This window comes from Metopolophium dirhodum, chromosome 6, assembly GCF_019925205.1.
Source record: "Metopolophium dirhodum isolate CAU chromosome 6, ASM1992520v1, whole genome shotgun sequence".
Classification (NCBI taxonomy): domain Eukaryota; kingdom Metazoa; phylum Arthropoda; class Insecta; order Hemiptera; family Aphididae; genus Metopolophium; species Metopolophium dirhodum.
Genome location: NC_083565.1, coordinates 29,421,893 through 29,446,335, shown reverse-complemented (window position 1 = coordinate 29,446,335; position 24,443 = coordinate 29,421,893). Strand labels below are relative to the sequence as shown.

General features: G+C 26.4%; 1 long non-coding RNA gene across 1 annotated transcript; it reads left to right on the top strand.

Annotated features, from left to right (window-relative positions):
- Positions 1 to 243: 243 nt before the first annotated feature.
- Positions 244 to 24,159, top strand: LOC132946972 (uncharacterized). Its single transcript, XR_009664812.1, has 14 exons — positions 244 to 500; positions 572 to 658; positions 1,394 to 1,587; positions 1,667 to 1,794; positions 4,494 to 5,033; positions 5,692 to 5,970; positions 7,468 to 8,080; positions 8,163 to 8,350; positions 20,295 to 20,482; positions 20,911 to 20,948; positions 21,032 to 21,157; positions 21,710 to 21,844; positions 22,661 to 22,846; positions 23,916 to 24,159. It is a non-coding gene; the product is annotated as an uncharacterized LOC132946972 (long non-coding RNA).
- The last annotated feature ends 284 nt before the right edge of the window (positions 24,160 to 24,443 follow it).

Below are 24,443 nucleotides of genomic sequence, written 5' to 3'. Positions count from 1 at the left end.
TAAAATTAATACGTATATTTAATGTGACGAGTAACATCATTTTATTACTTTTCAAAATTCATTTACCCAACACTGGTTATAACAAATACAATTTAATAAGGAAAGTGAATAGTTAACACTCTTCTCTACAACTTATATCATAAGTAATTATTTATATAATTATATGTATACATATTTATAATACTAATACATTTATAACCCATGTTAGTACATCAACATGAGCGGCTCAGTTATCATTCTATTATGAATATGAATTCCCTTCAAACAAAAAATATTTTATGCGATAATAATTCACTCCAATTACACAGTATTATAATAAGTAATTCTAATGGGTCATTTACAAAGGATAATGTTTTAAATGAAAGTGGTCGAAATATGTTAGTGGAGATTATTATTTGTGATTCAAAACTGGTTCTGCGATGACAGTTTGATTGGCAAATTCTATAGCCAATACAAATATACAATTGTTGACAAATAATACTTTTCATTCTGAAATTAAGGTAATATAAATCTTAAGTAGTTAATTTATATACCTATTAAATAAATAAATTTCTAGTATGATTTATTACAGGATACAAATTTTGTTGGTGATGCCATGATTTCCCAAAAGGTGAACTATATACATAGTATTTTAACAACATTTGGCCAATGAAGCAAAGTGAGTTAACATTGAAAATTTCCAAAGAAAAAACTTCAAAACTATGTCGCACTATGGACAAAATAATTTGTATACTTGGCAATATAATATAATATATTGTACATAATACAGTGAGTTCCGCTTAATGTGATCACCGCTTTATAGAATCAATCGTTTATTGGAATCAAAAATGAAAATCTCAAACCAAATATTATATTGAAAAAAAAGATTCTTTATGGAATCAACTGGTTAATAGAATCAAAATGGCCTAAACCAATGTGATCATATTAAGTGGTATTCACTGTAATTTATAATTTATTAATACATATTAGGTGAGAAATTTTGCAGAGATAAACAGTGAGTTAGTACTTACTTAATACTTTATCATAAACGTGACTATGTGAGTTGTGAGATGTCTTTCGTTCATAGGCCATATAAGGCATATTACTTACTTGTTAGTTAGGGTATTACATTTTCATGTTCGAAACTTTCTAGTCGCTTAGAGGTTTAAATAGCATCAATTGTTGCTAAGATAGTAATTTGTTGTCATTTTTATATGAAGGAACACTAGAAAAATCTGTTTCCTTTGACTTGGGTCTAGTATCAATAAATGGTACATATATATATTATAAATTCGCTAGACTAAACCTGTGTGAAAAATAATGCACGAGGTTGTTTGTACCAAATAATTTGCATGATTTTTTTTATATATAACATTAATTATTTAGTATAACTCAAATGTTTTTGTGTTTTTAGGTGAAATTGATGGTGTAATGTGTTTAGACACGTCTGAAAGTATGATTCAGCATTCTACATCTACGGCTGAAGATACAGATAAAGAGGATTAAAAAACATTTATTTCATATTTATATGTAACATTAATTATTTAGTATAATTCAATTGTTCTTGTGTTTTTAGATGGAATTGATGGTCTAATGTGCTAGACACAGGTAAAGATGATTATAGAACAAATTTTGTTCCTCCTTTAGAAACATTTATCTAATGAAGTTAAATTAAATTTCTTAACAGGAAAGAAAAAGCCATCTACTTAAAGCATATTGAAACATATAAATTTAAGATGGATTTGACTCCTAGAAAGGAAGTTTTTATGATGCCTCCGAAGAAGCCAAGAAGAAAAATTCTTTACTTAATTATCGGTATAGTGCTTTTTAATTTGTTTGCAAATAGCTGAAAAGTATATGAAAGATCATGGCTCAAATATACAAGATTATTGCACATATCCTATCCTTAACAAAATTAAAGTGGCAGCATAAGGGTACAGTTCATATCTTAGTATATAATATCATAGTATAGACAGTATAACCTATACGTCCCCTTACGCTGCCATTTTAATTCCTTAACGTGATAAAACTATATAGTCGGGGGTACTATTGCAATAATCTTGTATAATTAAGCCATGTGAAATATCTTAGTGAATCATTAAGTAAGCTTAATCATGTCACAAAAAAATACATAATATCCCTAATTATAAATACAAGACATTCATTGCGCACGCTCAGCTTGTTTTACTATGTTTATAACAATGTTATAACTCAATTAAATCATGGTTTGATAATAATCTGCTTGAATTAAACAAAACAAAACATATTATTTTTAATTTTGTCCCCATATGTTCAAGTAATTACATGAAAAATGAGCCTATTAGGCTTTAGGTTTAATGTTAATGGCCAATGAGGATTCTTTTATCAATCTTTAATCTTACCATTTGTTAATTTTATTAATATTAATCTATTTTAATGACTTAATATACCTTATTTATCATAATTGTTAATTTAATTTAATATTCTGTTATGAATGTTATTGTAATCATTGTAATTATATATTTGTAAACATTTTCAAAAGGGTTTTTTGCCCATTTATTATTATAAAATAAAATAAAATATACAAAATATTCAACTCAATTTAAAAATCTGTGATCACTCGTCACAATGTTAAACGTAATATAGTCTATATTTATCGTGTGAATGATATGTATTAAAAAATTAATTTTATAAAATATTTAAGGCTGTATATTGATTTACATTATGAGTAGACCTTGGAGCAATAACAAGACATCTCCATATTTTGGTCAAAATTAGTTTTAGATTGCACATCATTAAGAAAAAAAAACCGAGTCCTTTAGTGCCACAACAAGCAAATCAGATTGTTTAATACAGAGTTGTCATATAAATGGTGATGTTTGGTTTTTTATTTTAGTGCAACAATAAGACATCTCCAAGTATTATTTTTTGGTTTTCAAATCATATGAATTTGATTTTGATAATTTTTTCACTGGCTTCTACTCACACAAATTGATGTTGAATACAAATATATTTTTTGTTAATTTTTAAAATATTTGAAGTGCTTTCTGAAAAATTGTTTTGATTGGAGATGTATTGTTGTTCCTCTCAGGTCTTATTAAAATGGAACAAGTCTATAAAATATTTAGTATACCCTGTTCCAAAAGAAAAGACACCAGGCGGCCACGGGCAAAACCAGTTTCGCTATGTAAATCTGGTGTCTTCTCTTTTGGAACAGAGTATAGGTACTATTTTACTGTGCTTTTAAATTTTGTATCCTGAGCTGTCAAAAAATGTCCTTGGGAGCTCAGAAGTCCCAGATAAGGTAAAAGATAATTGCATAGTTCTGATTGTTTTGGTAAAGCTCTAGCAATGTTGGTGCACAAAAAATCAACCCATAGGTCGCCATAAAATATTGTTTAGAGTTTTGTATTTCTAAAACATAATTCAAATTTAACTTTTAGTTACTTCAATTAGTACTTTTTAACAGTAATGACATATATTATAACCTATTTACGTTGAACCTTGTTTTAAATTTTCAATCCTTATATCAAAAATGTACTCGATTCTAAGAAATTTAAAGAAATACGCAACTCAAATGTTTACATTTTCCCATTAAATAATAAAGCAATATAATATTATAATTTTACAATGTAGGTAGGTCATCTGTGTAATTTAATACATTTATAAGACTGTTTTTTTAATAACTCAATTAGTTAATGGATTTTCTATAGAACAAAAGATGTTGTTAGAAATGTTTTTTATTTGATAAAATAATTAAAATAATAATAAAAACAAATTTAATTGTATTATGATTTATTAAGAAATTTTGTAGATTGTAGGTATATTTATGTGGCACGTATTATTATATTATGCGTACTGATTGTTCAATTGCAAATAACATAACTATTATCGTGTTAAATAATGTTTATCTATATTACACTATGATCACAATAGAGTATAGATATAATTATCCATATGGGATACCCTTGTTTTAATTTTTAAAAACTAAATTCGTCTTGTTTTGAGCAGCTTACGGACATTTTTAGTTTCTAATTTTTTTAGTTTTTTTTTTCTACAAATGTCAATAAAATTGTATTCGTTGGGTAAAAAAGCTTGAAACAAGGCTCTCTTAATATATTAGTACAATGACAATTTAAAAATATTAAAAATACAGTCACAATTTATTTATAAGCATTAAAAAATTACGAATTTTGACAAAATCCTTAAAAATCTAGAAAATGTGCAAATTATTTTAAGTAGGAAATACATAAACATTTTCATTTTAAATCAAAGATTTGAAAATTTAATTCAAGATCCTCATAGTTTGTTCTGTGTAAATCAAACTAAATTTTAACAATCAGTGGTGACTGGTGACCATAATATACAATAGTTTTTATAAATCACAATATAATATGTATCTAAAAACCATGACATTATTAATTACATTCCAATTTTAAATAATTATGTTTTTATTTTTTCCATTCTAGTTATTACTAATTAGCAACAGAATATTATAATATATTATTTTTTTTCATTTCATTACCATTTTTCAGATACGATACCAGTACTTTGTTTTATTTGTAATACAAAATCGTATGGTGAACGAACTTGTATAATATGTTCAAGCATTATATCACACAGTTATGTATCATACCCAGAAAAGATTGGAGAACTGATGGGAGAAGAATGTGTTATAATTGTCACGTGTACGGATCACATGTGCATGAAATGCACATCCCTTCTCATTCTTATGGACTATCTGCAAAATGATCTGAAACTTGTTAAAAATGCAATATTGACCAACGTACAAGATAAATATGGAATTTTACCTAATGGTCAGCCAGAATGATCCACTAGTGGCGGTAGAAGTAATGCCCCAAATAAAATAAGATAAGACCCTTCAAATATTTAAATATACAAATGCCGTTTTTGTTCATTCCAATCTAATTACATTTTTCACTTTAGGTATGTCCATAAATACCTCAATTTATTTTATATGTATTTATATTTCAGTGACTCATTTCATGCTTTGTCATATGAAGAAGAATGATAGTGATAAATCAAAACAAACTGTGACAAAAACAGTAACCCAAGTAATAAAATACAAATATTTGAATGATAGAATTTAGTGAATAAAAAAATATTAGATCAACTAACATTTATAATAAAAATAAAGATGGTCAGATTTGTATTCTGTGTTTCTAATAGATTTTTACAAATGCAGTTCAATAATATATTGTGCAGAATATAGAAATACACGATATAAAAATTAATTTTTATTTTGTTGAAACTTCTCTGAGTATTTTATAAAGTAATTTTAAATTTAAATATTATTGTATTAATTATGTCACAAATTTCAAGGACTCTCATATTATAGCGGTTGGCACTATTAAATTGTGTTTGTTGTGGTTTGGGGTTTTGAAATTTTAAACAAATTATCAACTATCTTTTTACGTAATTCAATAGTAATTTTCCAATCACAACTATTGATTAGTTTGATAAATGATTATATTGTTGTATATTATTATTAAATATAATAATACGCTTAAAATATATAATTTTCAATTTTTTCCTTGAAGTATTTTTTTTTTATCCTGTATTAACTTAGATGTACAATTTTAAAAATTTACAGAAACCTTTAATACATTTATTTCAAGCTACCATAAGTTATAATGTTTCTCATTTAACAAGTTATTATACTATATTTCTATTTGTTGTTGTTATTAAATTTGTTTTGTTGGATGTTCACAGCAACAAAAACCTCAGCAGAAACAAACCAACCATCAGCTGAACAAGGGCAATATCCCAGATGAAATCTTAAACAAGAGACAAAATATTTCTGAAAGATGTCTGGACAAACAGAACCTTTGAAAGTTAACCAAGAAATCACTGCTACAAATGTAGATATAGGTGACAAGGCAATTGTAGGCAGTGAGGCTATTTAAACATTGAACCGATTTTGCCTGCCATTCATAATGTCGTCCTCTCTTCCTCAAATGATGGGACCTATTTCTTATGCAGTCTTGTAAAGTAATCGAATACAAGTATTTATATTGTATTCTAAATACAATTTTTTTGATGTATTATTTTAGCATTTTGAATACTTTATAAAATTTAAATTTTCATATTAAAATATCTAAAAGTTCGTTGTTTAAATTAAATTAAATTATTTTTACAAAAAAATGATATCAATAAAAATAATATTGTTTTTGTTGAAACAATATTGACAATAATATTATAATCATAATAATTCTCTTTCCTTATTTCATAGGTTGTAGTTGGTACTTCTAAGAATAATTTATTGTATTATTGTTATTTTAAAGTAGTAGTACATAATAATCGTATGGACACATAGTTTCATAGAATATAATTTATACAATTATACCAAATAAGTTATTAGGTAATATACACAGTGGCGGCTCGTGGGTTTTTAATGAAGTAGTGCACATCCAAAAAAAATATAACCAAATAATATTGTATTAAATAATTGTTTACAAATTTTAGTTATTCACTAATTAACTTTTATTTTGTTTATATTTTTAAACTGAAACACTGTTGTTGTTTTGAATTTCCGATAATGATTGACTAACATTATCAGCTGATAATCGGAATATAATAAACGAAATGAGAGTAAAAATAAATTATAACACGGGTTGCGTGTTTCGACTTGTTTTAATTTTTACTCTGTACAAATGTCCACAGCGATTGTGTGCACTACCTCACCACTATAGTACACACAGATACCGTTCCGTCGCTAACAACTGCCCGGCTGTTTGTTCTTCGAAATAACCCAAACTAAATATTATATTATTTTCATAATACTCTGAATTTATGTTTTTTTATTTTTAAAAATAATCTTTATAACACTATAAGTACTTAGTTGTATTATTACAATTTATGTTTTCCATTTTTCTTGAGATAGGGTACGTAGTGCATGTGCACTTGTGCACATGTACACGAGCTGCCACTAAATATAAGTACTTATAATATTAATATTATTCGGTAATTGATAAATCTAATAAGTAATAAAGTAATAAGATATTAGTAATATTGCTAGGTATCTAATGCCTATATTAGATTATGTAGGTATTCAGTATTATATTCTAAATCACAATATAATCGTTTATTTTTCATTCCGTTTTACCACTGATTATATAGAATACTGATTACTTTCATATATTACTGAATGTCTCAATAGGCATTTAATGATTATTATATATAAATATACTAATATTGTGTTTTTGTATAGTAAAATTAGATAATAACAATGTTTAAAATTTAAAAATATCACATCAAATTTTATATGGTTTCTGTATTGGAATTTTTTAAGAAAACTGAAAATCTAATTATAATATAAAATCTATTTTTTGAAAACATGTTTTTATACCGAAACATAGCTGCGCTGACATCCTCTTAATAGCATACTTTAAACTATATACTTGGAATAAATGTATTTTTCTTACTCAAATTAAATTCTTGGTACAGAAATTATATTTATAATTAGAAATGGTTTTTTTTTTTTTTCAGATATGATGGCAGTTCTTTGTTTTATTTGTAATGTGACATTGTGTGAGGAACTCAACAAAAATGGGTATGTTCAAACTTTACACCACACAGTTATGTATCATACCCAGAAAAGATTGGAGAACTGATGGGAGAAGAATTTGTTATTATTGTCACGCCTGTAGGTTACATGTGCATGAAATGCACATCGCCTCTCATTCATATGGACAAGCTGGAAAATTATCTGAAACTTGTTAAAAATGCAATATTAACCAACGTAGAAAAGAAATACGGAATGTTGCTTGCTGATCAGCCTGAACATTCCTCTAGTGCTGGTGGAAGTAATGCTCCAAATAAAATTAGACAAGACCCTTCAAATAGTCAAATATACAAGTGCCATTTTTGTGCTTTCCGATCTAAAGACCTTGGTGACTTTCGGTTGCACCGCCTACACCTGCGGTACTTGCGGCACTGATTGAACCTATGTTACAGCTATCTGCCTTAATGGTACTTGTCATAAGTTTGCATTTTCCAAAGATGGTACTAGCAACACAAATTTATCTTAGAAGGGTCTGGCAACTAGCAACTCGTGAATGTCTTGTTGAGGCACAACAAAGAATTTGTTATGACAGGCCAGGTAAGTTTTCGCCATGTTTATAATTATTAATTAATATAATAATTGTTTTTACCTCCGGTTCAATTTGTTTTCATATTCCAAGGTGGAAGTTGATAACGAACCTCGTGTACAAGGGAATTGGAAAGATGGACGGGACAAAAACTTGCATATATCCAACTCGTTGCTCGAAAACTCGTCTACAGAATTTCCAGTTGTTGTGTACAGGGACGACTGGATGGAGTTCACCAGCCAGCTAGACAACACTGTCGTTTAAAACGAAGGGTTTTCCAGGTTAGTGTTTGAAGTGTATGGGGATGTCGGAGGATAGAGATAATGTAATATAACTATACTCTTTTAATTTTTTTTTTTCTTATACCAATATCCCCTTATTTCAATATTCAGAAAGGATGCTATCGTCTTCGTTATAGATTCTGAACAGTTTTAATCTGGCCACCTCTGTCGATGATTTTAGAATTTTTTGATGTGTTGTGAGTTATATATTTTTAACATTTCCTTTATTGTTACATATTTTATTATGATAATAAATACTTTTAGGTTCCTAAATTAAAATGTTCAGTAAATTTTTGAATTTGTCATACTTATAAATTAATTTAGTATTATTTTAATTTTTAAGCACATATTTATTTACTGTGTCTGATAAAAACAATAATGATTCCTTTTATATTATAAGTTTTTATCAGGTTTAACATTTGCTTATTCCATATCCCCATAACAATAGTACGAAACATAGTAAAAACACTAATCTTATACAATATAAATGTAATACCCCATTTGGAAAATTAAATCCTTTAGTTATGGGAATTGATATTTGTATTAAACTAAGTATTAATATCCTAAGTTTTAGAAGTATAATTGTTTTTAGAACATATAAATAGTCTATCATTGTAGTGAAATATAATATGTAAAAATGTATTAACTATGTATTTTTAATCAATAGACACATGTGTATATACAGAGTGATTTTTTTATTGTGAACCAGTTAATATCTCGAGAAGTATTAGGAATTTTAAAATAATTTTTTTTTTTAACTTTCTAGGTTTTACTATTTTGATAATTTTAACTTCCTCCCTTATTTGATAAAACACTATCAACTTTCGATTTTCAAATGGCAATACCTATTTTCGATAACAAAAATCTATAAACATACTGAAAAAAATAATTTTAACGTTTACAGAATTTAATTTGAGTAATCTGTTTGCGACTTATTAACGCTTAATATTTGTTCAATTTTCTGCTACTGGGCAACCTAATAGTAAAAACCATAAGTCAAAGCGAAATTTTATCTCAATTCAACAATACCCATAACGGTCATAATCGATAATAACAAGATATATCATAGATAAACAATCCTATCAGAAAAAAAAAAAGTGTCCCCTAATATCACTCCCACCAGAACATCGAGTGTCAGTGAACGACTAGCCAGCAGCAGCGCGGCTGTATCAGCTATAAAGTATAAAAATAATTTTACAATTTACTATCATGGTTACATAATATATCACTGGTTACAGATTCCTGCTATATGGTCTTATCACCATCACGTACCTTAAGTAGATAAACGATACTAAATGTTGGTAAACTGTTTCTGAAAACATGTGGTTATTGCATAGACCTATAAACTAATGGACAGCGCATTCCACTCCAACCTGCCATCAATGCACGGGAATCATATAAGAGAAAGAAAGAAGACAGAACGAGAAGAGAAAAGAGAGAAAGAACATAAAGGGGGTAAACATTGACGTATGAAACTAATACTATATTTCCCCCACGTTCTCTTTTCTCTTTTACCCTATATCGTACCCCTGATCTCTCTCTAAGCGCTGTCCATTAGTTTATAGGTCTATGGGTTATTGGTTAATCATTAATGTTAGTTTCCCATCATCAAATATTGAATAATAATAATTATTAATTAATTATTATTCTTTGAATGTTTAACCACAGAGTACGTTTTAAGTAAATACTAAATTATGTGTATTATTTAAAATATTAATTAAAAGTTTAAACCAATTTATTCCAATGCATATTATATTTTTTGATAATGTTTTAATGTTGTATTTTGGTTAACAAACTTGAATTTAATTAAAAATATACTTCTATCAAATCAGCAATATTTTTATGTATAATATGGGAATTAGATTTCATACTTTGCCGACAACTCTATTTACTTAATATACAGATACTAAATATGTATATGACATAGTTTGTTCTTGGATTTTGGATTTAGGGCTAAGACTAAAGTAGTTAAAGGTCTGTTCACACATTTCTTTTTTTTTTTTAGTTATACATTTTTCAATGCCCCTCGCATTTAAGGTTTGTTTTTCATTAAAAATAAATAATTACAAATCAATCTGTGTATAGTAATGACTTATTAATGCCTAAATATTCGTTAAATTTACTGCTACTGGGCAATTTAACAAACCCAACAGTAAAAACCATAAGTCAAAACAAAATTAATCTATCAACTATTAATCTTATGAAATGTAAATTTTAAATCTAAAGAATTAACATTTTTCTTAAATTCTTGAAATGTAGATTATACCTTATGAGATTTTTAATGGCCACTAAAATCTACTTATTAGTTATTATACATACTTATTTTAATATATTATTATTATTTATTACCTACTTATTAATTTTACTGGAGACGATTCATATTCTTCAATTGTAAGTTATTGTACATTTTATACCTATCTAAGATTTCATATTTGAAATTAGCATTTTCATCACAATTCAATGTGTAATTTTCATTTATTTACAAGTATCTAGATTATCTAATGTATTTACTATATATTTACTTTAATTCCTGACTCATGACTCATGACTCATGAGTAATAATTTCTAAAGAATTAAAACATTTTTAAAATTCTTGAAATAATAAATGACAAGATAAACCATTTTGAATAAGATATTTTTTAAATTTTATAGTTATCGTGATTCTCAAATATTCTTCAATTTCTTTAAAAGTTGTTGTTCATTTGTACAATTGTACCTATTTAGGATTTAAAATTTAAAATTAGCTTTTTCATCAATAATTCAATTTGTATTCATTGTTTATTTAATTTTTATTCAGCCCATTGATTTAAATTATAACTGTTATTAGATATGGTCTATTTTCTTCAAACAGTTTACGAAAAAAGTTTATTATTATGTATGGTAAATTATTATGTAAAAGCAATTTTTTATTTCTCTAAAAGTCATTGTTCCTAAGATTTCAAATGTGACATTATTTTTTTTATTAAACAATATTCTCCATATTATTCATATTGTGTCATTGTGATGTCTGATGATATATTTTTACTTTAATGTAAAGTGGAACAATTCAGCATATTTCAGAACCTTAATATCTAGATTTGCTAATGTATTTACTTTAATTCCTGACTCAATTCGTGACTCATGAGTAATAATTTATGAAGAATTAAAACATTTTTAAAATTTTTGACATCCAGACATATTGGACCATTTTGAATTAGACATTTTTAAATTCCATAGTCGTCATTATTCTCAATAAAATTATTCTTCAGTTTATCTAAAAGTCATTGTTCATTTGTACCTAAATAGGATTTCAAATTTCAAATTACCTTTTTCATCACAGTTCTATGTGTATTCTTAATTTCCTAAATTTTTAAATGTGATATCATTTTTTTTTATTAAATCATATTCTCTATATTGATATTGTAATGAAAAGTGGAACAAACCAGAATATTTTAGATACTTATATCTAGATTTTCTATTTTGCTAAATGTATTTAACATTATTTTGACTAATAATGAGTAATCATTTCATAGAATTCAATAATTTACTTAATAAATATTTGCATAATATATGGTTTTTTGTTGGTTTGTGTTCATTAAATTGTAGAATTTATAAATTTTTAACTTTAAAACTTTAGTGCAGTAATATTTTACAAGGTTATTCATACAAAAGCAACTATTTTGAGGGCTTATGAATGCCTTATAATTATTTTCTACTGATTTGTTTAAACATTGGTCGCCTTTAATAGTGTAATCAATATAGAAAATTGGAAACCAATACAATGTAGAGGACAATTGAACTCATTTAAACCTCTGGCATGGACAAAAATTCTGCAAGTCTAAAATGGTAGTCATAATCATATTGTATTGAGAGTATATAACTTGTTGAAAATAAAAGAATTGCGAGTGTTTTTAGTTGGTACCAATTTGATATAACTTTTTAAAAACTTGTAGACTGTAGTTTATTTTACAAGGTTATTTGCACAAAACCAACTATTTTTAACCAATTTGAGTATATGAATACTTTAAAATACCTATTTTTTAAGTAATTTGTTTAAACATTAGTCTTATTTAATAATGTAATAAATATAGCGAAATAGTAAATATACATATAATTTATTATTGAATTGAACCTCTTGTACGAACAATGTTCACTAAGTTTAAATTAGGTATGAAGTATATTTTTATTAGGCATTTAAAACTGCTGACTTTCATAAACTCTACATTTCTTTAGATACCTACCTATATTGGATATTAACGAATAATGAATTTGCTTTTAAATTTAGTTAACCATACATAATAGCTTAATTATTTTAATATAATAATATTTACTCAATTACAACAATAATATATAATTTTATTAGTTAATATTGATCCTTAGGTATCAAAATTGTACAGTTATTAATACTTAATTAAGTTTTAAAATGGTCTTTCAGAAATAATGAATTTGCTTTTAAATTTGTTTTACTCTGCATAATATCTAGATTCCTTGGTAATTTTAATATAATATTATTTATTAAATGGTTCAACAATTATTTGTCTTTATATCAGTGAATGTTGATCCTTACTTATCAAAATGTACACATTTCAAATCTATACATTTATTAATATTAAATTAAAAGTTTTAAAATTGCTCTAAATCCAGACGGAAAATGCTTCTAAAAATTATTCAATCCCCGTCTAAAACCTAACCTTATTCATCACTCAGAGTATATTGCGATGATTTTTTACTGATGCAATCGACATATTTAAAATACTTGATAATTATGTTTGATGACATGAATTGGACTTTGATGTTGTTATAATTAATTTAAAAACTCATATTATAAAATTAATAATAATAACATAAAACTTTATTTTGCATATTATAAGGTTTCTACTTATTAGAGCAAAAAATTTTCATAAAAATGTAGTTTAAATTGCTTACACAAATGTGATGTATTTTACCAATGTTATGTAAATATTGTGCGACTTCCATGTGCTCCATACCACAGATGTTAATATCTCCTATCGGTCTATGGTTTTTTTTATTGTTCAAAAGCATTGGAGCAATGGGTACAATTATTTAAAAAAGGAAAAATTGATAATACATTAATAATTATTAATTACATTTTTCAATAAATTCTGTCAAAATTGTCTTGTTCTACTGTTCTAGTGTATACCTATTTGCTCATATTTGTATGCGTATATGTTTGTGTTTAAAGTTTTTAAGTCTAGCCATAACCTTTAGTCTTTAAAAACTTTTAATTTTTAATTAATATAACAACATCCAAGCTCTAATTAGGTTAGGAGTAGATAATATAATGTATGTTCAATGTTCGTTTAATTTTTATTAATTTATCCAGGGTAGTGGACATGTTAAGTGTTAATTTTTTTTATTAGTTATGGCCTTACCCAAATCCTGCAAAAATGTGCACTATGGAAATTTGTTCATACTCTAGTAAAATTATTGATAACTAATGTGTTTATTGCCTTTGATAATTTAGTATTGAATTAATATCAATTATTTGGTCTATTCACACACAAGATAGTTTTGAAATAAAATGCAAATTATACATTATACAAAAAATATATCCCAGGATACCTAATAATTATAAATGGAAAGTCGGGTAGGCACTATGAACGACGGGCTCTGGGCCTATAACCCCACAGACAGATTAACAATACAGGACTCACTTCTTCGATGCACCAAACATTGTAATATCAGTCTGATGTAGTTTATTTGTCGTGTCTATAAGATTACTCAAATTAAATTCTATAAATGTTAAAATTATTTTTTAAGTATGTTTATAGATTTTCGTTATCGAAAATAGGTATTGCTATTTGAAAATCGAAAGTTGTTAGTGTTTCATCATATAAGGGAGGAAGTTAAAACTATCAACTTTTTAACACAGTGTAAAATAGTAAAACCTAGAAAGTTTAAAAAAAAAATTATTTTAAAACTCCTAATACTTCCCGAGTATTAGCATTAACTGGTTCACGATAAAAAAAATCACCCTGTATTATACAGGGTGTCCCGTGAGGATTATCCCATTGTGATATCTCCTGAAATAATGGAGATATCACAATTCTGGTTTTTTAATAAGACTCACAAGGACAAGAACTAAAAACATTTCATATTTTAATTTATTTTAATGTTTTGGTAAAAAAGTTAAAAAATTATATTTTTTTATTTATTTGTTTTAAAAAAAATTGAAGCTGGACATTTTGTAGAGTTCATTTTTCTGAAAATATTGACGTTTCAACATTTTCATTTCATTAATCTCCTGATTTTTAATATTTATTCTAGTTTTGAAAAAAAAATGCGAATTATTTAATACCATACTAGGGATAGGACGTAATGTATTCATTTTGACGTTTTTTTCGTGGTCCAACGTAGAAAAGAAATAGAGGCCGTTTGCTTACATTTTTGTATAGTATGATTAGGTATATATTTATATCTATAATAGTCATAATAGTGATAATCAGATGATCGATAAAGGTATACTTTTTTGGCCTCAATTTATTCATATAGGTAATAAATTGTATTCATCACCAGTACGATGTTATGTTCTATCTATTTCTTTATTATCTATGCAAATCACACAAAAATATTCCTAATTAGCAATTAATGGTGACTAGTGACCATAATATTACAATAGTTTTTAAAAATTACAATATAATATGTATCTAAAAACCATGACATTATTAATTACAATCCAATTTTAAATAATTATGTTTTTATTTTTTCTATTATAGTAATTACTAATTAGTAACAGAATATTATGATATATTATTTTTACATTTCATACCATAAAATTTCATACACTCACTTTAAAATAATATTAAAGAATATAATATTGAGAATTGTTTATACATTTACTTAATTTTCAATGTTCTTACATTTGATGCATAGTCTACATCCTAATTCCCAATACATTTCTTTAAATAGTAAGTATAAAAATTAAAAAAAACTTATTATTTATAAACGTTTTAATAGTTATTTTATTTAAATAGAAGGTGATAAATAATAATACATTTACAATAAAAAGTATTTATTATTTAGAAATATTTGTACAGTTGTTATTATAAAATAATAATAATAAATAATAATAATAATTCTTTTTTTTAAGAGAAAAAAATTCTAATTACAAATAATACAATATTATAGAAGAATGTTGAGTTCTTTTTTAATTTGAACCTACATATTATCTCAATCTAAATAGGAAACTTACTTTTGGCCATTTACTAATTTTAATTCAATATCATTCTGTTATAATTAGCCTAGATGTATTACATTATACATATTATAACATAGGTTCTTTCACTAGAGCTGCTAGTTAGTGGCGTGACGAAGGACTTTATTTAAGGCACGTGCTTCAGTTTAAAGGGCGGTGGGTGTTCAGCAGACTAGAGGCATTTCACATATTATAATAATTTATTAAGTGTGTACTAAGACTAAGTCAATCTTTCTCAGTTACCATTTACGTAAATACATAATTACTTAAATAAGTATTTATAATTTATTACTTAGGTATATAAATTATTGTGCCTCATAAGTTAATGAAGTTCGCCATGCCACTGCTGCTAGTTGACAAATAAAATAAAATTCAACACCTATTAATACAAGTTAACAATTTGTTGGCTAAATGTTCAAAACAAATAAAAGTATTATTATAATATTACGAAACGGTTTGCAACTAGCAGAGTATTTTCATGTATAATACAATAAACTCTTAAATGTGTTAAACAATTTAACCATCATCATAAGAAAAATAATGTCACATATGTCATGTAGAACATTTTAAAATATATAATATGTATAATAATATATTAACATGTAAGTATAATGTCTATTTTTAGAAGAATCATTGATTTTGTATGTTATTTACTTAAGTCTGGCAATATTTAAATCTTAAAAGGGATTTCAATTATACTTTGTATTAATTTTCTAATACAATTCAATAATAATTGTATGCGTCACATACAATACTTGTTATACAATACAGATTTTTTTTTTTATAATACAATCAATGGGCCATCAAAAAATTAGCCATGGGCTGCGTGTTTGACATGCCTTCTTACACTAAAATATGTAAAGGGTCTTCAACCTAAAATCAAAGTGAAAGATCACAATGAGCGTTAACTCATAATTTAAAAGTTCTCCAATTTTATATGTTAATTTTCTTTAATCTTTTGTCTCTGTTTATAGCATTTCTACATCTGAACATTATATCATATCAAAACCTAATTAATCCAAAACAAAAATTAGATTGACTAATACTCAAAAACTAATTTTGTCAACTATAAAAAAAAACCCAATAATAGCTATTATATTATTAATTCTATAATATGAACATTTTTTTATTTAATTATGAGTAAAGGACAATTATAAGAGTTTTTAGTTTTTTTCTGAAACTCATTAAGGCCCCTTTGAAGACCCCAACTCTTAAAACGTACATGACAAGTGTGACATTAATATTCCAACAATTTCAAATCATTAACTTGATTATTAAATGAATTATTTTTTATTTAAACCTTGTAATTAAGTGAACATACTTATATGCTATGAGATAGTCAGGGAAATACAATGTGTTTACCCTCTACCCAGGGTTCTGTATCTACACATATTCAAGCCACAAAAAAAATTATAGAATAGGTACCCTTATTTTTCAGTTAAGATAATTGTAATAGGTAGGTATTTATTAAATTCCTATATTATTAGAGTTTTATAAAAATCATTAACACTTAATATATAAAATTCCTAATTTACTAAATTACTAAATCTAAAACATTAATATTAGGTAGGTACCTGGCTAATTAGAACAAACAATTTTTTTTATGAGCTATAATTTACCATTTACATTTTTTTTTTTTTTTTTGATAAAATCAAACATTTGATTTACCTATGTTGTTTTGGTGATGAACTGGATACTATTATTAGTCTTCTGATGGTTGTATGTACGCATAAATTTGCACCCTCTGGGTATGATAGGTTTAACTAGTGAATATTAGTACTATTAAATGGCAAGGTACCAAGCAATAGTAATATGCTTATTGATTATAGAACAAACTTGAAAACAATTCTATCACCAAAAATACTTGAATGTTGACAACCGCTTAGCTTAGATTATCCTTCAATAACAATAAGAAATAATACAATTGGGTTGAGTATAAATTAATAATAAAATAATAAATAATACTCACATTTTAACAAAAATGTTATTTTGCTATTAAATAAATCTTCATTATATTTTATTTTGCAAATTTTTCTTGTTAAGTAATTTGTAGTTTTGAGAAATTGAAAATGTTATTTGATGTTTTATTTTTGATTTTCTGTTCAAATTACAGACTAAATGTCTATAAAGCATGATATCATAATAAAATATAGTTAAATAGGTAATAAATTAATTATAACTTACCAACTAATAATAGGTAGGTAGGTACATAATTGTTCAAACATATTTCCAAGAATATCTTCAAAGAAATTGTGTTAAATTACTTAAATCTGATAAGCCCATGAAAATATTACTCATACAATACAATTTTTAATTTAATAAGTACTGCAAAATTTGTTTGAAACATAAAATAGTATTAAAACTTTTTATTAAATAATAATATAATAGGCAATAATTGTTTAAAATTTCATCAATAGATTTTGAAGAACTAAAATAATATGCTTATTACGAGCTACACTGAGAGCGTTCGCTGGCTGCACGATCACGCGGGTCGCGGGCCACAAGATTATACCGCTATGCCACTATGGTATTAAATAATTCACTGTTTTTCTAGAAACTAGAAAAAATATTAAAAATCAAAATGTTGAAACGTCAATATTTTCAGAAAAATGAACTCTACAAAATGGCTATCTTCATTTTTTTTTGTTAAATAATTAAATAAAAAAATATATTTTTAACTTTTTTACCAAAACATTAAAATAAATTAAAACATGAAATATTTGTAGTTCTTGTCCCTGTGAGTCTTACTAAAAAATCAGAATTATGATATCTACATTTTTTCAGGTATTTTCAGGAGATATCGCAATGGGTAAATCCTCACGGGACATCCTGTATAGATCCTTTTAGTTATATTTATTAAACAAGACAAAATAACTAGGTAGCTAATTCTATAAAATCCAATTTATGATATTATTCATAATCAGTTTTATATTTTTAATATTTTAACATATTTTAGCTAATTAATTAATTTGCCTAATTATATAATATTATGACAATATGCTATAAATTGCATTGCTCTTACCAGTTAACTTTTCAGTAGTTTACAGTAAACAATATTGTATTTCAAAAGACAACATAGAATAATTTAACTATTTTATGTAAGTATACCTACTTTGTATTGAAATATAAAACTTGGGACACACATTTGTCATTCAGGGGACACACTTCAATTTTCAGGGGACACAAATAGTGTGTTGGGGGGCACATTGTTTTAGCCCCTGCAGTGAGTATTACTGTATACCATATTACCATGAACTAAGAAGATCATTGCTGTATACAGACTGTAAAGCAAATAATATTGATTATATAGGTAAATAATCTATAGTATTTGCGTCACACTTACAATTGTGTGAATGTATACCAATATACCATAGTCCATAGATATGATAATATAAATATTAAAATATGTTAAATTAATTTTATAGTCGCACACGCGCGCGCACTCACTCGCCGACCGGACAAAGAGCAGCGGCCTTACATTTTTGCAAAATCAAACAAGCAAAATTACAAAATAATCTCTTAAATTAATTACTTTTTTTTTTAATACAGCTTGTTTATTTCTTTTTTAACTACATAGGTATAAATATTTTACCATAGAAAACATTTATTGGAGATCCACAAACTGTTATCACAGACCAATGGAACAGAACATAGTAGAACTATTGTAGATACATTTCCTGAGCCTCGGTTTATCTATAATTGAATAATTTCAACTTATTTCTATCCTCAAGTTCAGAAAATGTATTGTTGAATATCTATAGTCTAGTTCCAAATACTTAAGACACTATTAAAATAAATCTGAAAAGTATCGGCCTACTGGGCACGGCTGCTTGGAAAATTTGAAAGTGAGTGCAGGTTATCATTGAGCTATGCAACGCGTTTGTCGTTCATATTTTTGTTTTATTTTTTATTTTTCCATAATCGTTGCCGTCACTTAATTTCGTTGATGCGTCCGCCGCAAATTTGGTTTCGTACTATCGTGGATATTGGTTGGTTTTTTTTTACAATATTTGTTGTATTATTATACTACGTAATTTGTCTTTATGCCAGACGATTTAATCGATTACATTTTAAATTATGGAATAATAAATTACACATGTGAGTTTTAGTATTATAAGTTTGAAAAATATTTTATATATACGTTTTGAATATATTTTATTTTGTTTCTAGTTTTTAAGCACAATATAATATTTTTGACAGTATAGATAAAATAAATTAATAAAATAGAGGGAGGCGTAGCGCCATTGTTTTTCAACGTCTACTCGATTTAAAAGACTCAAACTTCACCACTGTTGATACAACTAGGTATTTCAAATAACAAAATGGGTATATTATGTGATAAATTAAAAACTTGGAATTTATAGAGTTTAATTTATCTTATACCTAATAATTGTTTAAAATTTTAAATGAATTATCAACTTAACTAAAAAATGATTGTCTGGATATCTCTAAAGATGGTAGAACTTTGATGAACACACGGCTAAAAAGTATAACATTCCGTGGGAAACAAAAAAAAATCGTATTATTGATGGAAATTCGTTAAATAATCATAAATAATAATTAAATAATTACAATTATCTATGTAATAATAATAAAATAATAAAAATACGATCAAAACTGTTTATATTTTTGATGGCTGAAAATGAAAAATAACTCGTAGCCAGGGTGATAGCTCGGGTGACACTTTGTCTCTACGTACAATATAATATTCAAATAGTTACCATTCAGTTAAATCTTAATTTATTACAGAATCGTTATTACATCAGTTTATAAATCCTATCTAAATCGATTTCATCGCATTTATAATAATAAATAAAATACAACGGCCGATCTTTGAATTATGTCTGAAATGAATAATAAAAGAAAAAGGGCATTTTTGGATGATGATGCTGACAACTTTATCAGAAAAATGCCAAAAACATTTAACATTGTCATAAGTAAGTATATACTAGTAAATACGTTTTCACTGTTCCGTAACTAAATTTTTAATTTCTCAGATAATGTGAAATTTAAATTTTTAATTTCTCAGATAATGTGAAATTCTCTAATATATTATAATCCGGAATTAATTTCATATTGGGTAGAACATCTAGTAACTGGTAACTCTGCAAATTGACCTCCCCTGAATAATAACGAAATATACCGATGTAGTATTATACGATTTCGATAATAGTACTTAACTTATTTTTTTTTAATATAATAGTAGATCCTGGAATAATTTATTGGGAGGGGTGCCTCTGCGTATACAGCGGGTAAAATCTTAGGAATTTAGATTGTATACATAAATAAAATAATTAAGTATATATATTGTACCTATATCTATTATACTTATATAATAATATAATATTAATAATGTTTTACGCAGATACCAAGGAATACAAGTCATAGGCTCGTTGTGAAGAAGTAAATACCTATCTATACATATAATATTTAAGTCTAATAATTGGGCAATCTCTGACGTGCTAAATATAAATTTATCATTATAGCTTATAAAAATTCCGCGTGATCATGATTGTGCGTCGGTGATTATTATAAGTGACGACGATTCATCCACGCAAGAGAGGAAATCTCACTTGGACAATCACAACGCCGCGATACGGAATGAAAATCAGGTAACAGAGAAAATATTTTCAGTTAATAGTCTCGGTGTAGTAAATACCGTAAAAAGATATCGGAACTGCTAGTAGGCACTTCTGTAAGGCGTTTTCACTCTTCGTGGTTGAATCTTCGCTTTCAGATGATTTTCCATGTTTCTGGATTAATAGTAAATTAATATTTAACATATTAGAGTCCGCAGAGATTCAACCATGAAGAGTGAAAACGCCTTGCAAAAGTGCCCAATAGGCAATAGCAGTTCCGATATCTTTTTCATTAGTGCGTGGTAGTCCAATAATTGAAGTATAAAATTAGTTATTTATCACTTTAATACAGGACTATTCAGGACTAATTAATGTGCACTAAAAATAATTAAAATACGCATTTCTCGTGTACCTATACGTACGAGAAACATTTCTATAGATACTTTTATTCAGTTATGAAAATCAGTGCCTGTTATTTGTTAAAACAATAACTTTAATAATAACTTGTTTAAGGCGCGTGCACACTTTGTGGACGGATCGTCTACCCACAAAAAGTTAGAAAATCCTAACTTAAGTAAGTTTCAGGACAAAGATATTGATGATGAAACCTCGGCATCAGCGAGTATACCCACCGAAAACCCCGTCTTCCCAAGTACATGTTCGGCAGAGACGATTGAATCATCATATGAGTGTGTAGAACTATTATGTCTTACTCATAAAGTATGTATCTACTTATATATTAGACACTCATCGTCTTTCTATTAATTTATCATTACAAGTTTATAGTTTTGAGTTATTTTATTCACACTGCTGTGCACAGTCTTAGTAGTGAAGTGTAGAAAAATAGTTGTGATATATTATGATCACACGGCGTTTAGAATAGGCTTTTTCGCTACACCACTGACGCGTTAGTCTGTTTTCCCAGAGTTGTATTACTTTAATTGATTTTTAAAACTTAAAACACACCAAAGTACCATAATATAAGTGAACGAGTAAAACTATTCGTGCAAGTAAAATATAACAGTTTTTCAAATTAGTAACTAATATAATAATATTTAAACAATAAATTTAGTATTTTATGGTATGACGAATGATTAATACCTGAAAACATGGTTGGAAAACTTTTATTCTAATTAAAAGAAACAAAGTTTTATTCGGTCGAATACTGTGTATTTTTAAATATATTAAACGTGTTTTAAATTTTTTAAATAATTTTCTTATTTAAATTGTTATCAATGCTTTTTTAAAAAAATGTATTGCTTAGAAATACAAAATGATAATGTATATTTTGTTTAACAAATTTAAATTTAACTACATATTAATTAATTTTTATTTTAAACGTCGATTATACGTATACACTTTATAGTACATTATAATAGTATGATATACGAAAATTTATATTTTATTATGGAGTAAGAAAAAATATTTTTTAAATTCGAAGATAATTATTTTAAACACACTGACTAGTGACTAGGTAATAGGTATATATTTTGTTTTCTATTACTCTAAACAAAAATCAATCTGAACTTGTTTAAGACCCGTGCACACTTTGTGAAAAAATCGTCTACCCGAAAGTTAGAAAGTCATAACCGTACTAACTTAGAGAACTATGATGCTGATGACGAAAAATCGTCATCCGCTAATGTTGAACACGCCGAAAAATCAGTCTTCCAAAAATGTATAAATTTAGCAGAGAGTCTTGAAACATATGTGGAACATAAAGTAAGTACTTACTTATATATTAGACACTCATCGTCGTTCTATTAATTTATCATAATAGTTTATAGTTTTAAGTTGTCTTATTAACACTGCTGTGCACAGTCTTAGTGAAGTAGAATAGTATATTGTGTGGCAAGGGCGGGAAATGGCCTTCCATATTTATATTATACTTTTAATTTCATAATCTGAAACGAAATACGCTTGTTTGAACAAATTGACGATCGGCATAAATTATAAAATATTAAATAACGCAAATATAAATAAATGTGTATTATATAATATATTGTAATTTGTACATTTTAAACGCATATAAAATATAATATAGGATAACACATTAAATTGCTTTAATGAAAAAAATCGGTACTTACAACATAATTTTGTGATCAATATGTGACAACGATCTAAATTTTCTTATACACAGTATAGGTATATCATCCTTTTGAAATAATTAAATTAGGTATTTCGCTGAGTATACGATATGATGGTAAATCGTAATTTGCAGATGACACGTCTCAAGTATTCATCATTAGCGGATATATTTTATGTTATGACATTTAAACATAATATTAATATGCTCTTCTTTTCCACTGTAAATAGCTAAATATACCTATTTTATTATATATACATAGATAAATAGATCACATGATCTCCCTACTACCCACTTGTGATAAGCATTGACGAAGACCTTGAGGTCGTTTCAATGAACAAATACAAAAAAAAAAAAAATTTTATTATAGTTCCACGCACTCATATGTCTCAATAGCGTCTCTGCCGAGCTATATGTTCGGAAGACGAGTTTTTCGGCGGGTATTGATACTCGCCGATGACGAGCTTTCATCATCAATATCCCGGTCCTCAAACTTACTATAGTTAGGATTTTCCAACTTTTTGCGGATATATTTTATGTTATGACATTTAAACAACTTAAACATAATATTAATATGCTCTTCTTTTCCACGGTAAATAGCTAAATATACCTATTTTATCAGGTAGTTTGATTTTAAACACGAAATTCAAAATTGAATTATTATACCTATTAAACTGATCGGAAAATATTTTAAACGTGATTTAGGTACCAGTACGGAATGTTGATTATTGTGATAAAAGTATGGATAAAGTAATTGCCTGGGATTGTGATCCGGCGTCCAATGTCTCTTACAATTGGAGTAATACGGATAAATAATTTCTAAAATCGTAATCGGCAGAACCTGATGTTTGTTATCCTTATGGACGTAATAATTCTCTTTTTTATATTGTATTGTTTATATTGTTTATATTGTTTATATTGTTTGTATTGTTTATATTATTGTTTATATTGCATTGTGTATATTGTATTATATTTTGTATTGTATCATATTTTGTATTGTATTAAAATTTGTATTACCTATATTTATTTGTTACATTAATTGTATAAAAATATATTGAATTTGTTAAAAAAAAAACATGTACATTTTTTTGTAATGTGGTAATATGGTAAAAATGCAATAAAAAACCATTCTGTTGTAAAATAGGTGTGGAGACGTGTAGCGTGTACGTACTTTGTCATTAATAGTAGGTGTAGGTACCTACTTCACTGTGATACACGTGTAAAATTTTAATT